The sequence below is a fragment of the Leuresthes tenuis genome, unplaced genomic scaffold (genome assembly GCF_036924035.1).
Source record: "Leuresthes tenuis unplaced genomic scaffold, fLeuTen1.0.hap1 SCAF_5, whole genome shotgun sequence".
NCBI classification, from domain to species: domain Eukaryota; kingdom Metazoa; phylum Chordata; class Actinopteri; order Atheriniformes; family Atherinopsidae; genus Leuresthes; species Leuresthes tenuis.
In genome coordinates, this window is record NW_027325359.1 from 16,559,763 (window position 1) to 16,584,151 (window position 24,389).

The 24,389-nt window shown below is 38.7% G+C and overlaps 1 protein-coding gene across 1 annotated transcript in view; it reads right to left on the reverse strand.

The window, feature by feature from the left end:
- The window catches only part of lingo1a (leucine rich repeat and Ig domain containing 1a), a 135,425-nt gene extending 112,246 nt beyond the window's left edge, over positions 1-23,179 (reverse strand). Inside the window, exon 1 of the mRNA XM_072386282.1 lies at positions 22,829-23,179. The gene's annotated coding sequence lies outside the window, so the exon portion shown is untranslated. The remainder of the gene's footprint in view (positions 1-22,828) is intronic.
- Between the last annotated feature and the right edge of the window lie 1,210 nt (positions 23,180-24,389).

Genomic DNA, 24,389 nt, shown 5'->3' on the forward strand with positions numbered 1-24,389 from the left:
GATGTAATTAAACGATGAAAAAAAAATCAATGACCTCCTTCATCACTGCCATCTATCTCCTTTTATTTTGAATGCAACAATGCCTCTAAATGTACTTCACATGTGCTAAATTGTCCCACATTTCACGCATATGTGACGCCCCCTAAAAAAGCAGATTTTAAATAAGAGGGTGAAAACCCTCCAAAAAACAGTAAATTCTAGTTAAAATACCCTGTATTCGTAGAAAAGAAAACTAATATTTGGACTTCATGAAACAGTGAGCTATTGCTCACAAATAATATATGCCACATTGTGAATAATGACTGTCTTGTTGCTCTCCAAAAGTTTTTTTGAGGCAGATATTATTATGAGGGAAGCAATCAAAATGGTGGCTTCTGATTTGTTAATTTATTGTGCCCTGACTAAAATGAAGGAAACCTGCTGAGTGTAAACATTCCGGAGAGAAATGACAAAGCAATTACTGGATGTCTAGCTGATTGAAGGGGTTAGACTGGTTGTTTAGTCAAGGGTACCAATCAATATTAAGCCCATATTGAAAGTGACTACAAAACGGGGAACCTTTCTGTGAAAATGACATATGCTGCTGGACAAATAGCATCAAAATTTCACACTCTAGCTTGATAGAACACTTTATCGAATAAGGTTGCGGAAAGCTTGACAATTATGTTGTGTGATTTGACCGGAGCCTCAATTTCTCTATCTCTAATGGTAGCCTGCTGTGAATATATGGTTAATACACCGAAAGCAGCAGGACAACATACTGTGTTTTGAAAGCAGCTGTAAGAAAGATCACATGGTCGAATATGAGAAACCAAATATGACAAATATTGAGTATCTTTAAAGCGAAACTCTAAGTTAGCATAAATGGAAATGCCATTTTAATGCAGAGGAAAGAAAACCTATTAACAGGAACTGGCCAAAATCTGATCACCAAATTGTGTTGCCAAAAAAAAACAAAAAACAATACACCCAGCATTTATAACAATGACCAATAACGTGATAACTTATTAGCAGGTGTGTGTAGGTCCTGAAGGTATTTGTGTACAGTTACCTATGGTTGTTAACTGTTAGGACAGTATTTTAGTAATGGATAAAAAATTTAGATATTCTAATGAGTACATTTGAAAAATCATTCTAATTCATAAGCACTTTCTTCCTTTTATGTGGTAGAGATGACAACAGATACATTGTTATCTAGCTAACAATTACTTCAGAGTTCTGTATGTTTGAACCTTGCTTATGCCTTTGGTTGTCAATACTAACAGTACATGCAGCCGAATTGACAGAAAATTTGACTTCTGACTTGAACAATGAAGGGATATTTTCATAAGGGGCTTTTGTGGACTACTTATGGGCTGTCAGAGTCTTACTTTTGAGACGCCAGCTGTCAGAGTACATACTTATGTGGTGAAGCGGTTGGCACAAACTGGGCCAGCAGAATGAGACACATTGCAGGACATTTGATGGAGTTTATTGATCAACCGATTTAACAGATGGAAGTCCAACATGGACAGAGTTTTAGATGGCCCAGAAAAGAATACACAACTGCTGGTAAAATATCCTTGGAGCAAAGAAAAGATGGGTTCAATTTGGAGTCACTGACGCCGAACCACAGCCCCCATCATCAAATCTGTCTTTGGAGACAACCACATACCAAACCTGGATCAAGGGTTTGGGTTGGGGGGTTGACTGAGAATGCATTCCTGCCTAAAACAGATACCAACAAATCAACCTCCTGCTGAAACCTGGTCCTTCGCTCTCAATTAGGGAACAATAAACACTCTCACAAGTAATCATTCTCTGCTCTCATCTGAAATTTGCATTTCAACAGCTTTTCATTTCCTGTACCATTTCATATATGCGTTTTTAAAAATCCATGCCATCGTAGTTTGTGTCATCAAATTGCTGTCAATACTATTTTTTTTTATCTTACAATTGTATTACACACGTGTAAATCGAAATATGCTTTCTGATAAAAGAATGTGGAAAATAGATGTGTTCTGTTTTTAGCCAAATACTAAAATTAAACCTGAAGCCAAAACACTGTATCTGATCTCCGAGACAAAGCAATGAAAATTCAACCACTTCTGTTGCCTGAAGGTTAAGACACTTTTTTAAAGGTTTTGTTGGCAGTAGTGGCTTTTATTGACAGGAGAGTAGGCAGAGGGCATGCAGCAAAGGGACCCTAGGCCATAACTGGGGCGATGAATTTTGACCTCTGTACATGGGGTGCCCACTTAACTGGTTGAGCTACCCAGCCTCCCTCATATTGCTAAATTAACTGAAGTGTTTGTGGTGCTGTGCTCCACACAGCAGAGCTGACTCCCATAAGCAATCAGTAGGATTTTTTTTTTTTTTATCAATATTTGCCAAATACTTTTGCAGCTCAAATCAGACCATCTCATAGGAGTCACTTATATTTATGATTGAAAAACAAACAAAAAAAAAAGTTTTCTAAATTACTCCTGTGAATGCTTTTCAGTCTGTTTTTGAGGCGTAGTCTTGTTGACATCAGTGCTGAATCTCTGTCATTTAAGTGCGACGGAGGAGAGAGAAAAGACAAACGGCCTACTCGACACCATGAGAGAAAGGCCCACAGATAGCTGTCTGACAGATGAACCCAAAGGCTGTCCAGGAAACCAAGCGGCAGGACTTGGGAGAGACCACCCTGGCTCCACATCCAGCAGGACCGATTACAATCTCAGTACAGCCAGGCCTGTGTGTGTCACTCCAACCAAAGTACTAATCCTCAAATGAGAACCAGTTCTTTCTCCCACTATGCCTATGAAATGGTTGGTGTCTCAAGACTGGCAATACACCAGCGTCTACCAAAATTCTACCATTCTGCCATAAGTTTACCATAATTAAGACTTCCTGTAAGGTATGCAGGTAATTTATTACTTTTTCTTTGGTCTCAAGTGAACAGATTAGGGAGAATAAACTCCTACATATAGAGCAAACATCCATCCATCCATTTTCTATACCGTCTTAATCCGTCGGTCAGGTCACGGGGGGCTGGAGAATATTATAGTCCAAACAGTATTTAAAAAAAGAACAAAAAACAAGAGAGATTTAATAATCTATGGGCTGTGATAAATTAATAACCATCCATTCAGCATATTGTTTGAGGTCAAGTTAGCTCATCTGCCTAAAAGTTTGTGATATCTGCACTTTTTAAAATCCCCTGGTTTGCAGTCTGCAGAGAAGCCACGACCTGAGGGATGGACTTCACTACAAACAAACCAACTGAACGGCCATGAATTCCAATTAGATCTCTTTGACGATATATGCTTTCAAACACCTTTAGTAGTAAGAATTCTTATCATGCACCAAATAACCCTCAGCTCTTAGCATATCAAGGGGAAATACTGGGAGGTGGTGGTCACATGGCCATGAATCAATAAGTCAGATAGGGGTCACTGATAAGCATTAACTGGATAAAAAAAGTAATCAATTTAGCCTTGATGGTGGTGGTTCTCCTCTTGAATAGCTGCCTGTGCTGTGAGAGGTGAGCATAGTAGAAATACATAAATAAATAAGGACCGAGCACTATGAAACCAACCACAAGTATAGGGAGAGTGAGACCAAGGCAGAAGAAGCTGACTGTTGGTCATAGTGGTGGCGAAAAAGCGGCATCACTCATCACAAACACCATAGAGTACAGCAGCAGCGATAAGTGATGGTGTCCTCAAGTCAATAAAGTCTGCATCACCATGAGTCCATCATTCCTTCCTTCTCCCTTATCACCTACTGAATTAATAATCACGAGAAGAGACACTGACAAAACATTCATGTTTAACAAATTGTGAATAGAAATATTGAGGCCCGCTCAAACCAATGTAGAAGGGTTTTTTTTTTTCTTGGTAATTTAAAAGATTCCTCAACTTGTCCTTCATAAGTATTCATCAGACATGCACATTTTTGCATTCATACCTCATGGTCAAAACATTCTAATCTCTACACTGTCAGGTGGGTACTTCTACTGTACAATACTCAAACATGGAGAAATTAATTAAGTCTAAAGAAAAGCAGCCTGCAGAAAGGTTAGTCGCTCCTACAGGTTGCACTGAGGCACAGCTATGCTTGAAACTAAACCACAATCCCAGCAAAGCAACATGCTTATTAAAATTGTGTGCTTTATTTAAAGGTATAGTGTTTAAAGTTTCACATCTGAAATTAGCCTATTTGCAAAGTTCAATTTACTAATCAGCATTGAATATAATGTAAAGCCTTTGGCAGGGGGAGGTGTCCTTCTCTAGATATGTGCTCCTAAACTATAATAATAACAATATAGTGCTGTTTTAATGAAGAACCAGTATATTTAATTTAATGTAAGAAGAGATCTGGTCTTGAAGCACCTTATTTGCCTAAAGTGTACAGCTGGAAAGTGTATTTTGAGGCCTTCTATCTATTTAACTATGGAATTAATGTAAAAATGACTATCAGCATGTTAATCTGGGAGAAAGAAACAAGCTAAAAACATAATGATGACTTGTGAGATCAGTTCAGTGACTTGGTGTTTATGAGAGAAGTCGGAGCCATCAGTGGTAATGCATTTAGGACACTTCTACACTGGTTTCATGATCGATTATTTTAAACTTTGCTGAGCTATTTGGAATGTTTGAAATTAAGAGTTTAAATCACATATTTACCTCCGTTGTACCATTAACACATCTATTCAACAAGGCTGCAGCTGTTTTTCCACATTCTTCCAACATTTTTATTGCCCGTACAACCCAGTTCCACACAATGACTGGCACACACCTGTGCCACATACAGAGAAACTGTCTTGGTGAGGGTTTTAAACAGCCGTTAACAGCTACTGAAAAACTAGGACAGCAGGTAAATTGATATCATAAACCATTTCTAGATCATAGACAAGGGTGGTTGCAAGGAGATGCTGGGAACACATTAAGGGATGCAACAGAAACAGTTACAAACAGACACAGAAGAAGCAAAGTAAATTCATGGATGAGTTCATGCTGTCTTTGCTTTGTGGGCTTAGATTGGACAGGATTTCTACTTTTAACGTGCTGTGAAGACGTTTATATATTTTTTCTTCTTGTTGTGGTTTTCCAAAGTTAGATACATTGAACGGACGAGCAGATTTTCTTGTGCTGAAAGTACAGTCATTCACGATCATACTGTGAGATGCAGCTGCAAACAACTCACCTCAAATCCGAATTTGTCCTCCAGACCTCCGCTCACAAGTTTCGTATGTGCTCAAAGTTATTTTCGTCTCATCATGTATTCCAGCTAACAGATTGCTCAGAGCCACTTCAAGCTGTGAGTAATTCAGGCAGAAGTGTTTTATCAAGACAGGGGAAGAAAAGCTAAATGTGAACTCTTACTTCATGTCATATATGATATGTGCTAATTTAAACTTTTAAATAAATTTAAATTTATTTGTCCCATTCTGTGTTTTTATTCAATTTTTTTCTACCTTGTTATTTTATTCTGTTGTATTTCATTGTATGCAAATATACCGGACTGTTCCATCCATCCATCCAACTATCTATCTATCTGAGACTGTGTTGAGCTAAACATTTTCACTGGAAAGAAGCTGTAATATTTGTAATAAGTGGACAGGTACAGAGTGTTGTAACTTTAAGGGTCAGTATTTTAGATGCAAAGTTGCATTTTTTTTAAACAGAAAAATGAGGAAAATAAAAATTTTGATGTCAAATACATTGGGGACACTATGATTAATCCCTTCAAACAATATATATATATATTTAGTGAGCTGCTTGTGTCAGTACCTTTAGCTACAATGAGAGATTTAACTCCCTGTGGTACACAAGCATTCAGTACAAGAGCCAGGGAGGCATATCAGAAGGAACCAGGCCAAAAATCCCAGAGGGGGGCAGACTCCAACATGCTGTGCTCCTGAAGTTTAAAATGAGGATTCAAGTTTTTTGTTTTTTTTTTGATTTACAGTAAACATGTCGATAAAACCAAAATGCTCCTGTTTGGTGAGAAGTCACTGCCCAAATTTGGTCTTCCTACTAAACACTATTAACTACTCAGCAGTGGAGGATTTCACTGCTGTCTTGTACTGCAAATGTAACTGACAAAGATCTACTGTTACTGCATTATATAAGATGGCACACACTGTTTCAGTGAGCGAGTTAAGACTAAGTAACAACCCTGTTTGAAACTAATGTTCCATCAAACTAAATGTACTTATTCTACTGGAAAGACACAGAGATACTTTTACAGCCTTTTCACGCCTTGTTGGCTTTGAAACTTTCAGCGTGGAGGTGACTTTTATGTCAAATTGTGTGCAGGATGACACAAACCCTGAGGACAAACATCTGAGGACACATAAGCAAACTTCTGTTAATGATCTAACATCTCATACACTGTGGTAATAACTTAGTTTATGTAAGGTATTTCAAAATGCAACAGCCAGGGACACAGATGAAACTCAAATACAGTAAGTTGTCACATATCTGAAATTACATGGAGAATGAAAAGGTCAGATGTTTTTTTAACCACCTTGTAAAACCTTGTAAGAACTCAGGCTTCGTGACATTACATGACCGTTGGAGAAAAAAACCTCAGTGTGTTCGTGCAATGAAGAAAGTCCAAACTCAGAAGTGAAACATCTTTGCAAGGACTTTCAAGTAATCCCACAAATAAGTTGGTGTAAGTCTTTTTTTTTTCTTTAACTTTTTAAATAAACATGATGGAATGAGTCCAGACTGTCTTTTGAGAAATAACACGCAGCCGTTTTATCAGGACTCAGTGGTGTCATAAATCCTTTCGCATCAGATGTCAACACGCAAAGTAAACACCGACCCGATATTTTTCACAGTTTTTCCAGCCTGTTTGCCAAAAAGAAAAAGAAAATCAGATCCACACAGCACAATTTACCAAAAAAATCTTTGGCCACGGAGAAACACAACCGGCTCAACAGAGACAGCGGAACGTGTAGACAGTGTACAAGTGCACCCTGTGGTACCATTATCACTGCCCAAATCACTCGTCTTGACAATCCAAAAAGCGCTAGCTGTCACACGAGACTTCTCCTCACCAGCTAAATACTTCTGTACGCAGCACCTTTTCTTTCAGCACCGACAAGAGATCTCACTACAGTTGTCTTTCCACGTGTGGGTAAAGCAATAAAAAATAAGGCATCACATCAGTATTGTGTTGATAATATACACATGATACCGTCAAGATTCGATCTCAGTTTACAAAATATTAATGATTTTTCTTATTTGCACTGTAATCAGTTTGCTAATAAAAAGAGACTAAACACCCTGAACACACACTTGAATTTGACTCATTGCATTTCCCCGTATGTTTTCTAGCGGTGAATGGCTTGGGTCACAGCAACTAAGTCGTGAAAATATATTGCGATGAGAACCTCAGTCTAAAGTCGGAGCTAAATAAGGCTCGTGAAAATGCAGTCTTGAAGAGTACCTGCATATAACCATACTGACTGGTGAGAGCAATGGAAAATAGCAACAGGAAGAACATTGGATTTACAAAAAAACCCTCAGCAGTTTTGTCTGCGTTGTCAAAATGTACACATCAAGCAGCTGCAATTTCACTGAAGCAACTGAGAACGACAAAAAGCACCTGATGTATGGTATTAGCAGAGACAGGCAGCTAAAAGCGCATCCTCTTCAGAAACAAAATCAACACAGAGATGGGAAATCACTGGTGGTGTGCTAAACTGGCTCCCCATGGTGGAAGACGGTCCATCTGTTTGCAGCACCACTGAGATGAGATGAAACTTTGATGATTTTTACCAGGAAATTGGGCCACTGCAGCTGCAAAAAGTCGAAAGAATAGCTAATTTAGTGTAAACAAAAATGCAGAGTGCCATACTGGCTCAGTGGAAAGCTGGTATCATATCAAACTGGACCTAGGCTATGTAAGTTTATTGCTTTCAACGTCTTTATCCTTAAAAACATCAATTTTCAGTATATTTGAATCCAATCTGACACCAATGCCAGCACCGGCATCACCAGAATAATATTACATCATATAATATCGATATGATGTGAGGGGAGAGTGATTTATAAGTTGAATGTATCTATCAATGGCTGTTTTTGATTTACACAGTATAATGATGATTATGATGGAAATTCTTTGAAAAAACTAATGTTAAAACTGTGCAAACACAAGTCTTTTTTTTGGTCTAAATATCATGAGGTGGATCTTATGCCTTATATCAATGATGCTAATGCAGATATGATGAATAGCATTGGCCGCATCAGGAATGAGAAATTTGATCTGTGCACCTCTGAGTGTAACTGATGTTTAAGCCAGTAAATCAACGCCTAACACTCTCCTGACTTGTGTCAGAGACAAAATTGCGGTGTGGCTCACAATCAACTGAAATAATAAGAAAACAATATTGGATACAGAGAGAGCAATGTGAAAAATGACATGTGAATTGCACCTATAGACTTCACACAAAATGTATCGTTGCACATTTCAGATTGAATTGTGATACAGATAGGCTAATTGCACGTGTGTGTGTGTTCTTGTGTGCGTGTGTGTGTATTTTGCTAGCTCTCCATCTTATCAGAAACCCCCAGAAGGGAGAACATGTGCAGAAACATGACTGTATGTACAGCATTGCTGCGTGTTATCGTGTTTCCTCCACACTGCTGTGAGAATCAGACCCTGGTTATCGACGGAAATTGTTACTGTACATACATATCAAAGGTTTCAACGGTGTACATCAGTTTGATATACACTTCAAAATGATCTATTTCACTACAATTATATAGATTATATTATAATCTATTTTTTTCTTTTCATCTTCATCTTTTTTTTTTAATGAACACACCTCTGCTTTAACATAACATAACTGTCTGGAGGAATACTTGTCCAATCTGATGAAAAGGCCATGAGAGGACAAACACCATCAGCTGGGTCGGATCCAAAATGTCCTCAAGGAACTCTGCGTCAGAGGAACATGTCATTATCAATGATCTCTAGAAACAAATAGAGCAGAGATAGAATAACACAGATTCCAGAACAGCAACACTGGGTTTTACTTGCCAAATAAAGGTGATTCTTTTGGACAAATCATAATATGCAGTCCATCTAAAACTCAATTTGTAAAACTGTGTGTTATTTTTCCAAGAATGAGTTTTCAGAGCAAACATTGATTCGATTTAGTTACATCGTCATGTTGTATTACAAGTGAGAAATTGTAAGCTCAAATCCTGTCTTTGCTTTGCTCCCACCCTCAAATGGTTGGCATTTGAAGTTAGAAGGGAACTTTAAGGGTTACACCTTACAAACTACACAGATAGAGTTAGAAAATCATACATTGCCACAGACTGCACAGTTTAATTCCCATATGCTGCGGCTTCCCGCACTTAACTCCACGTTGCCCTACACAAAACAGCCATCTACCTAAACACAGTAATATAAGATTTTCTAACCCTGGACCGTCAAACTACTATGTTTTGAACATGTACATGTTTTCTGCTGAGACTGGGCTGACATTTTTCCTATCTGGAATTGTATGGGGAATAAGGGTCCATAATCCAAATGGAAGCTTTTTTCAGTATTTCTCATATCAGTCACTGAAAGGAACTCTCACGGTCTCTGCTGCAGAAACACTGCAGCTTCTCCACTTTGAAAGCTGCTACATAAAACGACAGCGTTATTTCGTTCTCTCCTCCTTCTTCTCTTTTTACACTTATTGGGTTTCATCCACTCTCTTCTCCCACCGTGACAATTTCTTTGCACTTATGTCCCAGCATCATTCTGTTTGAACTGAGGATACGGTTCAAATCGCTGAGCCAAGACACCATCTGAATGTGGCTTCAAGTTGTCTTTAAAGACTTGGATTCCCATTGATTCCTCATTTGAAGTCTTCGCTTACATTACTGCCAGACACTTTGGATAAAAGTGACCAAAAAGTGGAAATTGTATGCATATTTTATGACAGTGTCCAAATTAGAAAGGGTTGTACTACACACACTCTTTCCCATACACACACAGACACCAATACATGGCTGTGTCCTCTCATAAAGTGCAAGTCAGATTCAGAGCAAAGAGAGGGCACTTCGATTACAGCAGTAAAATGACCTGCTCCACACAAAGTTCACCTCATTTTGGTTGCAAATTAAATGTCGGCTTCGGTTTTGAGAGCTGAACAGGTAACCTTGCAGAATACCAATATGCTGTGGCCTTCTTCAACATCAACTTTGTAACCCTAAAGGACTGCTGAATGAAATCAGTTCAACTGAGGTTTTGCTTTTCTTTTATGTTTTTCTTTTTTAGGTACCCTAATGTGTGGTACACTTCATTATAGAGCATTTCTGGAGTGCACAGTTGGTTGAGCGGGTGCCCCATTTATGGAGGCTAAAAGTTTTCAACCCCGCAGGTTTGAGTTCCAAGTTGTTGGCCCTTCACTGCACGTCTTCCCACTTTCTTTGCCCACTTTCTGTCTCTTTGCCTTTATATTAGGGCAACTAGAGCCACTAATATATCAGAAATGGAAATGAATGGATTAGAATAGTAGTAGTAAGTGTCTCTATGTGTTATTTAGACCAAAGCATGTCATAGGGGAGGCTGTTGTTCAGGATGGAGAGCGGCTGTTGGCTTATCTGAAGGTCAGTGGTTTGATCCTGGAATTCCCTGGACCCCATGTTGAAGTGTCCTTGGCCATGACACTGAACCCTGTGTTGCCTCTGATGTGTCCATCGGTGCATGAATGTGTGTGACAAAAAAAAAAGTACTGCATAGCCAATGTTGTATGGACGAGGAGTCCTTGAGTATGTGACTGGGTGAATGTGGGTTGCAGTTTGAGTGATCAGCTAGACTAGAAAAACATATATACTATAAATTAATTACATTTCATTACATATTTTGTTAAGACATCAGGAAATTGTATCAGTAAGGATCCATTACTGCTGATTTGCCTGCTTTTATGATGAATCTGAGCAGATACACAATGATAATGTAGTTGTAAGTCATTCCTTTTTAAGCTTGATGTGTAGTATAATACTTTTCTGAACCCCAAGAAGCTCAGTCTGTTATAATACTTTCCCAAACCCCTTCACAGACCGATCACTGCCAGTTCACCAGTGCCACTTGGATTGCTGCTCTGAGAGTCTTTTTCCAATTTGGCATAAGTGTGGAAAGCTCACCTGAGTCTGGCCCAATTATGGTCATTAAAGCTGAACACTGCACATGCAGGAAGCCTTCCGTTTCCTTAACCTACTCTATTTAAATCTTCTTTCTGCACCTCCTGACAGCCTTTGCTCCCTGTTGAAGCAGGTGAGGAGTAAGGATGCAGCGTTAACACCATGCTGTGTACATCACTTGTCCCAGGTGGTGATGACACTCATTTACAAACACATTCTAGCGACATGTGCCGTGATGCACAACCACACGTGTTTTCAGAACTGGCTGTGCTAGAAAAATACAAAATCACAGACAAACATGAGTGTTAAGTGTCTGTGGTACAAACTGTTGATGAAATAGCCCTCTTTCAGTCGTTATAAGTTAGCCACTGACTACCGAGCACAGACTGCATATCAAGACAATCACTCAAGAGCCTCTTCCAAAGGAAAGAAAGTCTGTTGTGAAAGTGGATATGACAGACTAGTCATGTCTTTTGTAGTCTGCTTTAGAATTTCTGGTTTGGCAAATTATTAGTAGATAAAATATTTCACATACTGCTAAAAACACCACTGAGTTGAATGTATAATACAAGAGAAAGAAACAGAGCTATGAAGCTGAAAATTCATCTACTCTCATGTTGGACACAGGTGCAATGACTAACTAAGTCCATGTACAAATAATATAAATAAAGGTGTACACCACCTGCTAGGTGCCCTTGAAAGATTAACCAAAAACTGTGACAAGAGTGAAGATGCTAAATCAAGATGCTTTTGAGCAATAACACGATCCAAAAATAGAGACCCAATCACACACGTTGAGTAAAACCAACTGCGTGGATATTTAATTGATGTCCAGAGACCTTGATGAGAGAGAACACTTTTCAAAAACCATTCAGAGCTCGGTTCTTGTTTGAAAAAGAACACCCTAAATATGAATTTGTATGTATGCAAAATAAGATATATTAAAATTCCATAACAGCACATTACTGATAGATATATACTGTAAATGTTAAACTCAATAAGTGGCCAGTGCTCTAATATGGAGAAAAACATATTTTTCAGACCTCAGCAACTGGATGGCTTTCATGCCATCACATCTCTGTAAGCGTGGCATATTCTTGCATGTTCAGCAGCACAGGAGAAATCCTAAGGAGCATTACACAAAGCCATTATATTCACAGACTCTTACTGAGCAGGCTCCACATGGGTCCCTACATTCAGCACTGAAAGATAAGAGGCAATCCCAGATACACTAAAAATGCAAAGTTCACAATGTACAGTAAATTCTTAATCTTAGCTCTGTATGATTTATTTAACCGCTGCTCCGGAATATCATTATAAACAGAAAGAAAGGTCATGATTCAAAAGAATAGCAGTAATGATAATATGCATTTATGAAGCCAATGCTTTCTGGCTTGACACTTTAAGGTCCATAGCGTAGGATGAAGTCATGTCAATAGGTGAAGTTACAGATTAAATGTAACTGGACCTTCTAAAGGTATAGTAAAGCAAAAACACAATGACCATAAAAATACCGCAAACAGCCACTATCATAGAAACATAGTATGTGTGGTAGACACGGTATGATAGAGGAAGACGCGTCAGCTGTTCGTAAAAACTTGCTCTAAACTAAAGAAAACCTTACAAATCTAATTATCCTTGATTTACTAAACTGAGCAGTGTTGACTGAAAGATGCGGGTACACAAAAAGAAAATATAACGTTTGACATATGGCTAAGTACGATGAGTGTGCAGCTCTGACAAAAATATTAATGATTAGTTAAGACCTCATGAGGAAGAAATACGAATTTTAAGTACGCAAAACAGCGTTGATGTGAAATCACAAACATGCGCTTCAGCATCCAATTATTTCATATGCTTTTGGTTGGAGGGGGAGATTGTAAATGTTGCTATGAGTGCCAGCAGTTCACAGCTGATCCCCACTTTTGCCTGTGAAAGTTTGTGAAAATACCAGGTTAAGCAAGCAGAGGCAGGTGTTGGTGGTGATCCTCAGATGCCCATTGTCTACATTGTGCAGCACAAAATCAATCCACTGATTGGCTACCAACCAAGCGTTCAATTGAGAGAAACTAGAGTTATTACAGGAGTAATAGAGTTCTCTGAGTAGGTGTGGAGCCCATATACCTCGACGATGCAGCTCTTCAACTTGGCTTTTCACAAATTCAGTCCACGGTGTGTAGTTCTAGTACGTATGTGCACATACACACTCCTTACAACAGCAGTACAAAGTGTTTAACTTGGACCTTCAAGCCAATAAGCATTTCTTTGATATTCTGCTGGGACATAGTCCTCAGTGCTGCGTTTCAACTTAAATTCTTACAAAATGAATCAGAAAATTCTTGCCGTTATTGATCATCAAACAAGGAGCTTAAGTTGTTCTTCAAAATGTTATCCAAGTACGATTTAAAAAACAAAGATGATACTTAAGCTCAGTTCAAGGATGATGCACCGTGATAGGCCCATTCATAACATTATTATATTAGAGACAGGATTATTTTAAGATAGTTAGATATGTCATTCTGTCACTGAATCAGGATTTCTGACCTAAGCAATTATTTTCTAACATGCTAACCACATTTGAAAACGTGGCGCCTCATGCTATCTTTAGAGGTTCACATACTTACAATGCTGGATATTTTAACAATGAAGTTCATTATTTTTCTCATTTATCCAAATCTGTTATCATCTTGTTGTACTTCTGTTAAAAAAATCTAATCATAATATAAGCTGTATTTATGCAGAAATAAAGCTGCAAAACAAACGTTTTTGTGCTACTCTGATGAACCATTGTTGTACTGCCAATGGCCTTGACATGATGCTGGTTCTTACACATCTAATGTCATGCCCACAGTGCTAGGCCTTGTATGTTTTGTGATCAGCTAAGAGCTCAGGTAAAACCTGTTCCATATTGGTTTTTACGCATCTACCTCAAGTACTTTCACACGTATCTTTCTCCTGACACTGTGATCCAAAAATAGACCTCTGGGTGCATCCTCCATGATAATTAGAGATATTGGCAGCTTGCTTTACCCTGTGTTTTCACTCTCTTCTGACACTCATCATAGTGTAGACTTCAGTACAGTCAGGGCTGGGAAATGATCCAGAAATGAAGCTCGTGAAATAGGCACCTCTCAGCCAGCTGTGCTTATGTAACAGACTAGCTCTTTTAAGCCTGAAATGAATCTAAAACAAATAAATACCGTTTTCATCGTTTAATTATATCTTTTTAGCATGTTCCCAAGCAAGCAGTGAGTGCCACTGCTTTTGGGATATTAGTCATGGAGACAAATTTCTAAGAAGTGTGTTTCCAGGGCATCAGAGTAAAACACACGAGGAGGGGGTTGAGGGAGAGGTCTCAGCCACAGATATTATCATTTTTTAAATTTACCTCCAACTGTGAGTGTGCGTGTGTGGATGAAGTAAGGCCAATTTCAACACCAAAAAGTCAGCCTAGAAGCCTGTATTTGTAAGTGATCAACATGCTGACTGACTGACATTTATGATTTCCACAGGATGTGTGCAAATATCAAGATATTGCATACAGATGGTCTCACACATTAAGACCAGAAAATGTCTCCAATATAATGTGTGGAGACTGAAAAAAATATTCTAAGCCATATACTAATATTTGATCTATGTCTCTCATCAGCAATGGAAATCTCCCATTCACTCATACTCAGAGGAACTGGTATTAAATTGACGGAAATTGTGCCTTAAATGGCAACTAAAAAAGAAAAAAGTCCAGTTACTAAAACTCTTATGATTACTCTGACCTGAATGACTGAGAATCTACACAGATTTTAACCCCCCTAAAATGTTTGTTGTTAGCAGACACACAAAATAGTGGGTCAGACAAAATGTCAGTGATTTTGCAAAACTGACTGACAGCTATTCAACACAAACAGGGACGATCTCAGAGGCAATGCAGAAACTAAGAAGCTTTTTTTCAGGTGTATGTTACTGAGAGGATATGCATGCACTGGTGACAATCTCTGTGGGAGGCAGCCTCATGGGCTGTGGTTTAGTACCAAAACTGTGCAACATTAAAAGGAAGAAATCTGAGCTTCCTTCTCCCAGTGTGACTCTAATGAACACAAGCAGTGCTGGCTTATGTGACTCCATTTTCAAGGTGCATATCGACCACATGAAGCATAAACAAATGCCATTCAGGGTGATTTCAAGAACCAGTCTCCACGTTATGATCGACAAAAGGAACTAGGTGTTGTGCCAGAGTAATTACTGAGCATAGGGCATATTTCTTAAAACGGTGCCCAGGCTTTGTTAAGGAGAAGGGATTAGATTGCTTATAACATTTGATGTGATTATCGGGTCATGTGTTTGTTTTTCAGTCATGCCATAGATGATTCTAAATTGTGATAGTGTGAGCTGTAACTCTGAATGGAACCGCGTGCAGTGTTTGGTTTAAAAATATCCTGATAGCTTAGCAACAGAATTTGCTTTTCCGTGTTGAATTATCCACCTAAAGTGATTAAAAATCATCAAATAACTCATTCCAGTGGGAAATTCCTTTGCAGGACATGTGGATCATTTGTAAAACACAGTGGCTTCTCCAACATAGTGTCATTGAACAGTGTGAAACAACCACAAAGCAAAAAACATCAGAATCATGTCGATGGACATGAATTGTGCAATTATTACATATCTGAACATAAAGTGATAGTACATTTTGGTTTTGTTAGCACCATGTGTTCTTTGGGGGTGTTGTATATTTTTTTTAATCACATTGTGTAAAGCATTTTTTTGTTTGTTTGTTTTTCAGCAAATAAAGAAAATTTAAACATAAGAAGGAAAGAGAATCTCATGTCTTTGGACCATCTTTTGAGGCGGTTCAGTCAAACCCCAGCAGCATGCTTTGGCCGTCTCTCACGGTCTACGCTGAAAGTTTACCTGCTAAAAATAGATTTCAAAAAGAAGAAGAAAATAAAAAGGTTGAGTTCACTGGTACACTTATTGCAGCCAAGCTTGAAGTTAGCTAAAATTCTGACTTTACGGTCCAATTTGCTAATGGTTCCGAACGTCCTCTGTACAGTCACCCAACATTAGCCGGCTGGTCGTGGTTATATGCTGCCGTGGCCAGCGAAAAACAAACTGATGATTGATAATGCTGTAGAGTGACAGGAGGAAGCAGACAGTGCACTATACAGCACTGACAGCAGCGCCTTTCCTCCATTTACAAATTACAACTCGCATTCTGCAGCTCTGGAAAGTCACCTTCAGGGGTGTGAATTGACGGGGAACATATGAATGAAAAAGTTACTTTTTTTTTGTAAGTATATATTTGTATATATAGTATATAAAGTATATATTAGGTCGTCTGAAGACAATTGTAACTCATTTCGTTTTGAGTACCTTACATCTGAAAAACAGTCATTCATGGAGCCATTCAGATATGCAAAAGTTATCCTTCTCTTTAGCATCCCAGAAGTGGGGAGTTTCTGCTCTTGTTTTTAAATAATCATCCTTTGTTTTATAGTTCACTTTAGAAATTTATGTGTTACAGATACTTTGTTGAATGTTTCATGTCCCAACAAGGAAGTCAGACCTCTAATTTGCATTCTTTGATTTCATACCAGCTGAAAATGACAAATTTCAATTTCCCCTTTGTTGACTAAAGCACCATCAGTACAAGGGTGATAGCAGACCTTCCTAAGACAAACAGTGGTTAAATTTGGACAAATAGGGAACACTTCCTTGCTTGGACCCTAAGCATGTCAGTGACACCTCATTAGGACCTCAAGAAATTGTGGTAGCTTGTCAAATAAGACAATATTTTTGCCATGAAAAGGTTCATGTCTGAAGATAATGTAGGTAATAACCTGATTTAGGTTAGATTTCTTCAATCCTGTATGATGTACAATTATAGCAAACTAATGGAAAATTGGTGTCACTAATCAGATTTATTAGTAAATAAGGCATTCTTCTAATTTATGTTCTTATCCATTAACATTCTGCATTTGTTTTTATTGTTTAGAAAAAAACAGATGGTAGTCCATTATATAAATACAGGATATTGATTATATATATATATATATGTATGTGTGTGTGTGTGTGTGTGTGTGTGTTGTTTTTTTTTTCTCAAAGACAAGCTGTAGTCCCTTTGCTAAATGTGTAACTCTCCAGGTTTGCTTCTCCTTTTTAAAAAATACATAACCAACCGCCCATGGCCACTCCATCGGTGCGTTATGTTTGTCCTTGTTGTTAATTACTTTCCTTTAAAAAATGTAATCCCTTCTCTGAATGCGACTTGTTTTTTATCCTCTGGACCACAAGAAGCTTTTCTTTGTTGCCTCTCAGATTTTTTTTTCGCCATGTGTGCCTAGGTGCTGTAGCTTACTTTGTCTCTCCACACTAATCATTGCCAAAAATGCAAATACTTGTTGTTCAGTGGTTGTTCAGTATTTAATCATGATCCTACTGAAATCCACTGGCTGAAAAACACTGATCTAACTACAAACTAGTCCTGTATATTGTAATTGCTGTTCCTTATAATTTAGAATGTAGAGAAGTCATGTGACAACAGTTGACAGATGTTCATACATGGGTAAAAGTCTTTCATCCAAATTTAAGACATGTGACTGGAGCACCAGACTGCATCTTCTGTCTGATTCAGATCTATATATTAGACATGTATTCTGTGATATAACTTAAAAGAAAGAAATATAACATCTAAAGCTAAGAGGAACATGTCATTAACATACTCATCCAAGCATGTGTTCTACAGTACAAGCCACTCATTGTCATTCTAAAAACTGCTGCAGTGCATAGCCCAAAGATCCCTTTAATCTATACTGTGGCATCAGAGATGCTGAACGGGGTCCAACCATTCCTTTTCGTTTTTTCAAGTGGTTCAAATGAAGAAGTTATTAATGCAGACTCACGGACCTTTGTTGATTTCATCTTAAGGTGCAACAAAAAATGCCACTGTGACATTTGATTTGCTCTTTGAACAAAGTCTGCAAAGAGCCAGTGCAACTCAAATGAAAACTAGGCCAAGTGAGGAGGCATATTGATATGATTTTGTCAAACAACAAAGGGTCAGGGAGGGGTGAATCCTTTCCTGAGTTTGGAGCACACAAGAATCACCACTGTGTTGGCCTAGTAATGCATCCAAATTCACGAGATAAAAGCAGATCCTGAATTATTCATAAAAACCTCCAATTTCTAGCATTTAGATCTGCTCACCCAGAAGGGCGAAGTGAACAAATATTGCTTTCTTGTCCTTCACAAACAAGTGATGAGTAATGTCCTTTCTCCCAACTGCAGGAGACCACAGTTATGTTTGACTAATCCCAAATGTAATACCATGTGCATTTAGGATTGTTTCAAGAAGGGCAAAAACAAGTTATTAATGTTAGCAATCTTTCAAATCTAATTTGATTGAATATTACTTATTTAACTGAGGAAGAACCAAAATTATCAATTCTGTTTACAACAATGCCAAATGGAAACATAACAGAATGTAATTTTCATATCTCTAAACGTTTCACCAAATGTGTCCTTATGTGCAGATGAACTGAGGGGATGTTTCAATGTATTTTAAGCAGGGTTTTGTGAGGTATTTATCAGCTGCTACTGTCTTACCTGCAGGGGACACTGTTTAAATAGCTCTAAGTCTGGAGAATCGGGATGGAATTCAACGGAGGGTGCAAAGTTAAAAGCTACTCAAAAGGGGGCCAAGGGAGAGTGAATATGCCATCTAAAATAACTCAAATCGATTGAAGCAAGAACATGTTCACTGTTTAAACTGATCAAGTTTCAAACAGCATCCTGGTCCTATGTGATATTGTCTGTCTAATATCTACAATCTGCAAATGTTTCTGAATGTAACAGAGAATTTACAATAAAAGTATGGAATTATCCATTTTTGGATTGACGGAGGTGTCCATGAATGTTACAGATGGTAATCATGAAGTACAGAATTAAGAATTAAGTACAGTTTCGAGATTGAATGAAATGTTCGTACACTTATTGAAAAACATACCTTTAAATTATTGTTGTGGCAGTGTAGGGAATGAGTGGATGACAAATATTTTCGCACAATAATTACAGTATAATGTTTTAAAGCTTAATTGAACATAAACCAGATTCTCACACTGTCTGGCAGGCCTTTGCAATCAAGAGATGTAATTTGAGAAGTGATGATGCCTCAGTACAGTTACATATATTTTACTCTGTTCACTAACATCTTGGCTGTGAGTTATGTACAATTTTAGATATTAGAAGCAATTAGTGTACCTTTACCAAACTACCCTGCAGCATTTCTATTCCCTTTCCGCCCCTGTCAAGTGTGTTAAAGCTTGTTTAATTAAATTTACTTTTAGTCTTCATATAGAGAGTTTTACATTTACAGATTAAAACCGCCGTTGTTCTGATTTGGAATTACTAAATGAAAGATGACCAGTACATTAGAGCTCTACAAAACGAGCTATTTGTTTTTCTTTCTTACAATTTCTCCTGTGATAACGCTGGGATGAGAAGCTTCAATCGGCAGAACTTTATAATGCAAGCCCAACACCATGTACACCATTAGCTATGAAATACTGGAACTAATTTACCAACTTCATTTCATGCATCGTGGTAAATCATGACATCACATCGGTAATAACCATTATTCGCTATAATGGCCTCGAGAGTAGCTGCTTTAGAAGATGAGGAGAAATTGGTTGTTCATTTCTTATTCGGTGATGGGTGGTATCAGTGTTTCTTTGCTGTCAGAGGAGAGGCGTCTCATGGGCAGTGTGAGTCACTCGTGATTACAAGTCAACTTCTGCATGACAAGCTTTTACTGCAGCCCAGTAGGGCAAAAAATGACTGGCCAGCCACATGGTTATGTGTGTTTCGGAAAGTGGAAGATGCCGCTTAAGGATCACCAGTTAAACCAATAAATTAGCAGAATACTACTGATTCAGATTGTGATGAGTTTGAAGTCAGATTTCTCCAAGATAGTCTTTCGCTTACAATGAAACCCTCAGAAAGCAAAATCAGACCCACTTTGGGTTTTTTTTAGACCTTTGAGCCTTTATCAGCATATTTTATCATCCTTACCTTAAGCTAACAAACAATTAAAACGATGACTATATGAAACATGCTGACTAGACACAGCAATGTAACAGTTGGCATTCGAGGCAATCTAGCTGCATTAACAGTACGATGCAAAAGTCTTCAGCCACCCCTCCTTTCTTTATATACCACCAGGAACACAGGGAATGTAAGGCAAAAAGAGAGCTTGTGCAATTATAGCAAGTTTGAAAGTCAGTATTTGGTATGAGCATCTTTATTCTTCAACACAGCCTAAACCCCCTTTCTTTAAGCAGTCTTCAGGAATAGCTCTCCAGGCTTCTTGAAGGACATTCCAAAGCTTTTCTTTGGATGTTGGCTGTCTTTTGTTCTGTTCTCTGTCAAGATGATCCCACACTGCTTCAATAATGTTGAGGTCTGTGCTCTGGGGAGGATTCATCCCTCCATAAGACCTGTTGCCACTGATTTTCAGTCCATTTCTGGTGTCATTTGGCATAGCTCAGCCTTTTCTCCCTGTTTCCCTTCCTTAAGAATGGCTTCTTGACAGCCACCCAGGAATGGAGAGTATTCCTGATGAGGCTTCAGTGAACAGTCGATGGATCAACTGAAGGTTTAGGTGTATCTCTCAGGTTCTGTATCAGCTCTTTGTTGGATGTTTTTTCAAGGATGTTGAAAAAACTATGTTGTAGACAGTTTTTTAGACCCGCTACGTTTAAAAGACAGCACACCATGCTGAGATTTGCGTTTGAGTGAGTTTTCAGCTAACAGCTCTTTGTGAATCATCTTGTTGGTCTGTCAAACTGTGTTTGGCTTTTTTATACATCCAACAAAGGAAATGGGAACAGACTGGGTTTTTTTTTTTAATTGGCTGCTGGTAACAAAGTGCCTAAAGGTACAATTTAAATATGGTTATTTTAAGTCGAGTTATGTGCTTTCTTTTTAATCATTGAATGATTTATGAAAATGAGTAAAAAAGCAGTCAATGTAAACAATAAATAAACTCCAGAAATCTTGGAGAACTATTTCTCAAGACAATTTTAAAGGATTACAAGACTTAAAGGGGGGCTGTGAGGCTGTTCGTCTTACAGTTGCTTGTTATTACCACAATGAATAAAACTCTGGCTCTTCATTTAACCCAGTGAAAACATGAGTCTCTGTGCTTCACCTGTATTTTGATATGCAGCAGTATCAGCTCACTTTGGCTTAGGTTTGGGAAGGAATTATGAATGAAACAGAAGATGAAGGTCTACCCAAGGTGCGTAATTTGATTTATCTTTTATTATTTTCCCATCTCTTGGTGTTATCGCGGTTTCTTCTCTGAAAGGGGAAATTAGATAAATATTGATGTCCCTTACAGGAAATGCAGCCATGCTGGTGCTAGATGCAGCTCCTGGCCTACAGTATCTATCGTATGTTTTCCCTCAGAGAGCCTGGATGCATGTGTAAACTGACCCTCTGCCAAAAGCCAGGGCCTCGGAAGAGGTTTGGCCGTCTAAAAGCTCTTTCTGAGGTGTATTAGATCACACCCTTTCCTTCTCAATCTCCTCTGTCTCCGGTTTCCTTTCATTGCTATATTTTCAATCATTTTTTCTCTACTTTCCATGACCAGTTTCAACTCACTCCACTCTGGTTTTCTCTTAGATGCCAAATCTTTTACCCATACCCTCTAAAAATCCCCCATTTCCCTGTAGAGCTCATAAAGACCAGAGTAAAATAATTTTCTTTTAAAAATGACACGCTAACAAGACGGCAGAAAAGATAAAAAGAAAGGAGTAGTCCGGAATGTGGAGGAGACCAAACCACCAATGCACCCAACTGGCAAATTTCAAATAAAAATGGCATCTTTATGCATTTGTGGGTAACATTATGCATTCACAATGAACAGAATTATTAATTTCCTAAATAAAAAATCTAAAATAATATCATATCAGCCATCTCAAAAATCAGTCCTTGATGATCTCTTTGCAAGGAAGAGCTGTTGTCAGAAGACCATATCGAGAAATCGATCAAATCAGCTCAGAGAGATGCTGCAATTCGGCATCCCAAGTCACGCCAAGAATGCCCCCATGAGAAAACGTGTAGGTACAGGAGGCAAGCGTCCAAAGAAGGAATCATATCACTTTGTTGCATCACACCTACATAAGCACACTGTGCGCACACATACAGTGTTCAAACACAAATTCACACTTTTGTTTTTCTCCACTGCTGTGAACACAGCAGACACACACCTTGGTATGTTTGGGACACACACCTATCTGAATGTACGTCCTTGTCATGACAAAGGAGCTTCCTGTCAGCATTCAAACAGCCAACACTAACACAATCACTCGTAGAGCACGCAAAGTTGTCTGTAAAGGATGAGAGCTGAAAATAACAGCAGATCAATAGTCCAACTCCCCCCCCTCCTCTCAGGCTCTGACAGCATGACCAACACAGCCGGTGCTGGCACACGGTTTTATTCACTGCCTTTTCCCTGCTCTATCTAACATGTCCAAGTTCATGTCCTACTTTAAATAGCCCATTTCTCTTCGTTTGACTGCTCTAAGGCTGCATTTCCCTGTCAAATTGTTTTGAAAAGTGAATCAGGTGGTAAGTGCAAGAAGGCAGACAGATATACAGAAAGAGAGTGAAAAGGGGGAAAGAGAGAAGGGAAGATACCTTACCAGAGCTGTACTAAAGGAAATCCAGAAACTGCCTGCTTCCATTCACAGTGGCTGCTTATTAAATCCAAAATACTGGGGAAAGGACTGAAGATTCCATTGAGATGCTGCCCCAAGAGGAGAAAAATGAGATTCTCTAATAGGAGGAATATCGAATGATGTTAAAAAAAATTGGTAAATATGCAATAGGAGATAGATCTGTCATTCAAGTCCAGGGCACCTCATGAGTCCTTCCCGTCAGCTGCGAAACCACACGTGTACATGCACTGGTACACGCACTGGTACACGCACTGGTACACGCGGTTCACACAGAAAACCACACACATGGGGAGGGTGCATCCGCTCTTAGTCTGAGCTAGGAAGGATTGAAGGGAGAAGGAAGGAGGGATGCAGATGGAGAGAAAGAGGCACATCAAGGAAGGCAGGGGATCTGGAGAAGAGCAAGGTGGAGGGAGGAGCTGCAGTATGTGATGAGGGACTGGGAGAGGAGAGGGGAGGGGAGGAGAGAGTCTCTCCATTCCTCCTTACTTGTCCCTCAATCTGAATTGCAGTGTAGGATGCACATACCTAACAGCGGGAGCTGATTAAATTATTTCCCTATATCTCCATGTGAACTGACTGTGGGTCATGTTACACAGCCAATTATGGGGATGAAACGGGAAACCACAGAGGCTGTTACAATCAGATCAGTTTGTGTGTCTGAACGATGAGTAATGTCACTTCCTTGTTCACAAAGTCAAACAGATAAACAAGCTGAGAGGATAAGCAAAAAAAAAAAGGGGGGGGGGGGGGGCTTCAAACAATGAGTTTGCCAGTATCTTAACACACCCTGAGTGGGACAGTGAATATGACAATAAAAGATCAGCCGACTGTGTTGTTATCACAACAGCTCGTATCAATGTTGGATCTACTGGCTACAATGAGTCCTCTTCATTGGGGTCGCATTGGACCTAAACTTGCTTGCAACACATGCCCACAGTCTGATATTTGGTCTGTGGACATATACTGTGGATATGGCGTAAAATCTTTGACAGTAACCGAAAATCGAGACAGCCTTTGATGTACGTTCGTGATCTGCAACTTTGTGCATACATCATTACCAGAGAAGTTTCAAAATGTTATAAAATGCCATAAAAACTATGTGTTTTGGTACAATTTAATTAAAAACTTTATTTAATAGACACAAGTAGTAAAAAAATGTTTTTCAGTGTATTTACTTATTAACTTAATTGTATTTAGAAAATATTAACATATTTGAAATCTGCTGCCATCAACACCCTCGGGAAATCTTATGAAATATACAAATAACAAAGCTCTGGAAGATTTAAATAATAGCAGACTAACTTAAAACAGGTGAGGGTGGAAGGATTGAGTATAAGAGAAGCTTCCACCAAAGGCTTGGTCTGTCACACCACTGTGAAGTTTTTGTCTGTTCCCATTTTTTTGACTCGTGACTTCCTGTTTTATTTTGAAAAGTAACTCACTTGCCCTTTCCTCATGTATCACCGGTCTGCTTATCTTCCCCTGATTCCTGATTGTTTCCACCTGTTCCCCATTACCCCTA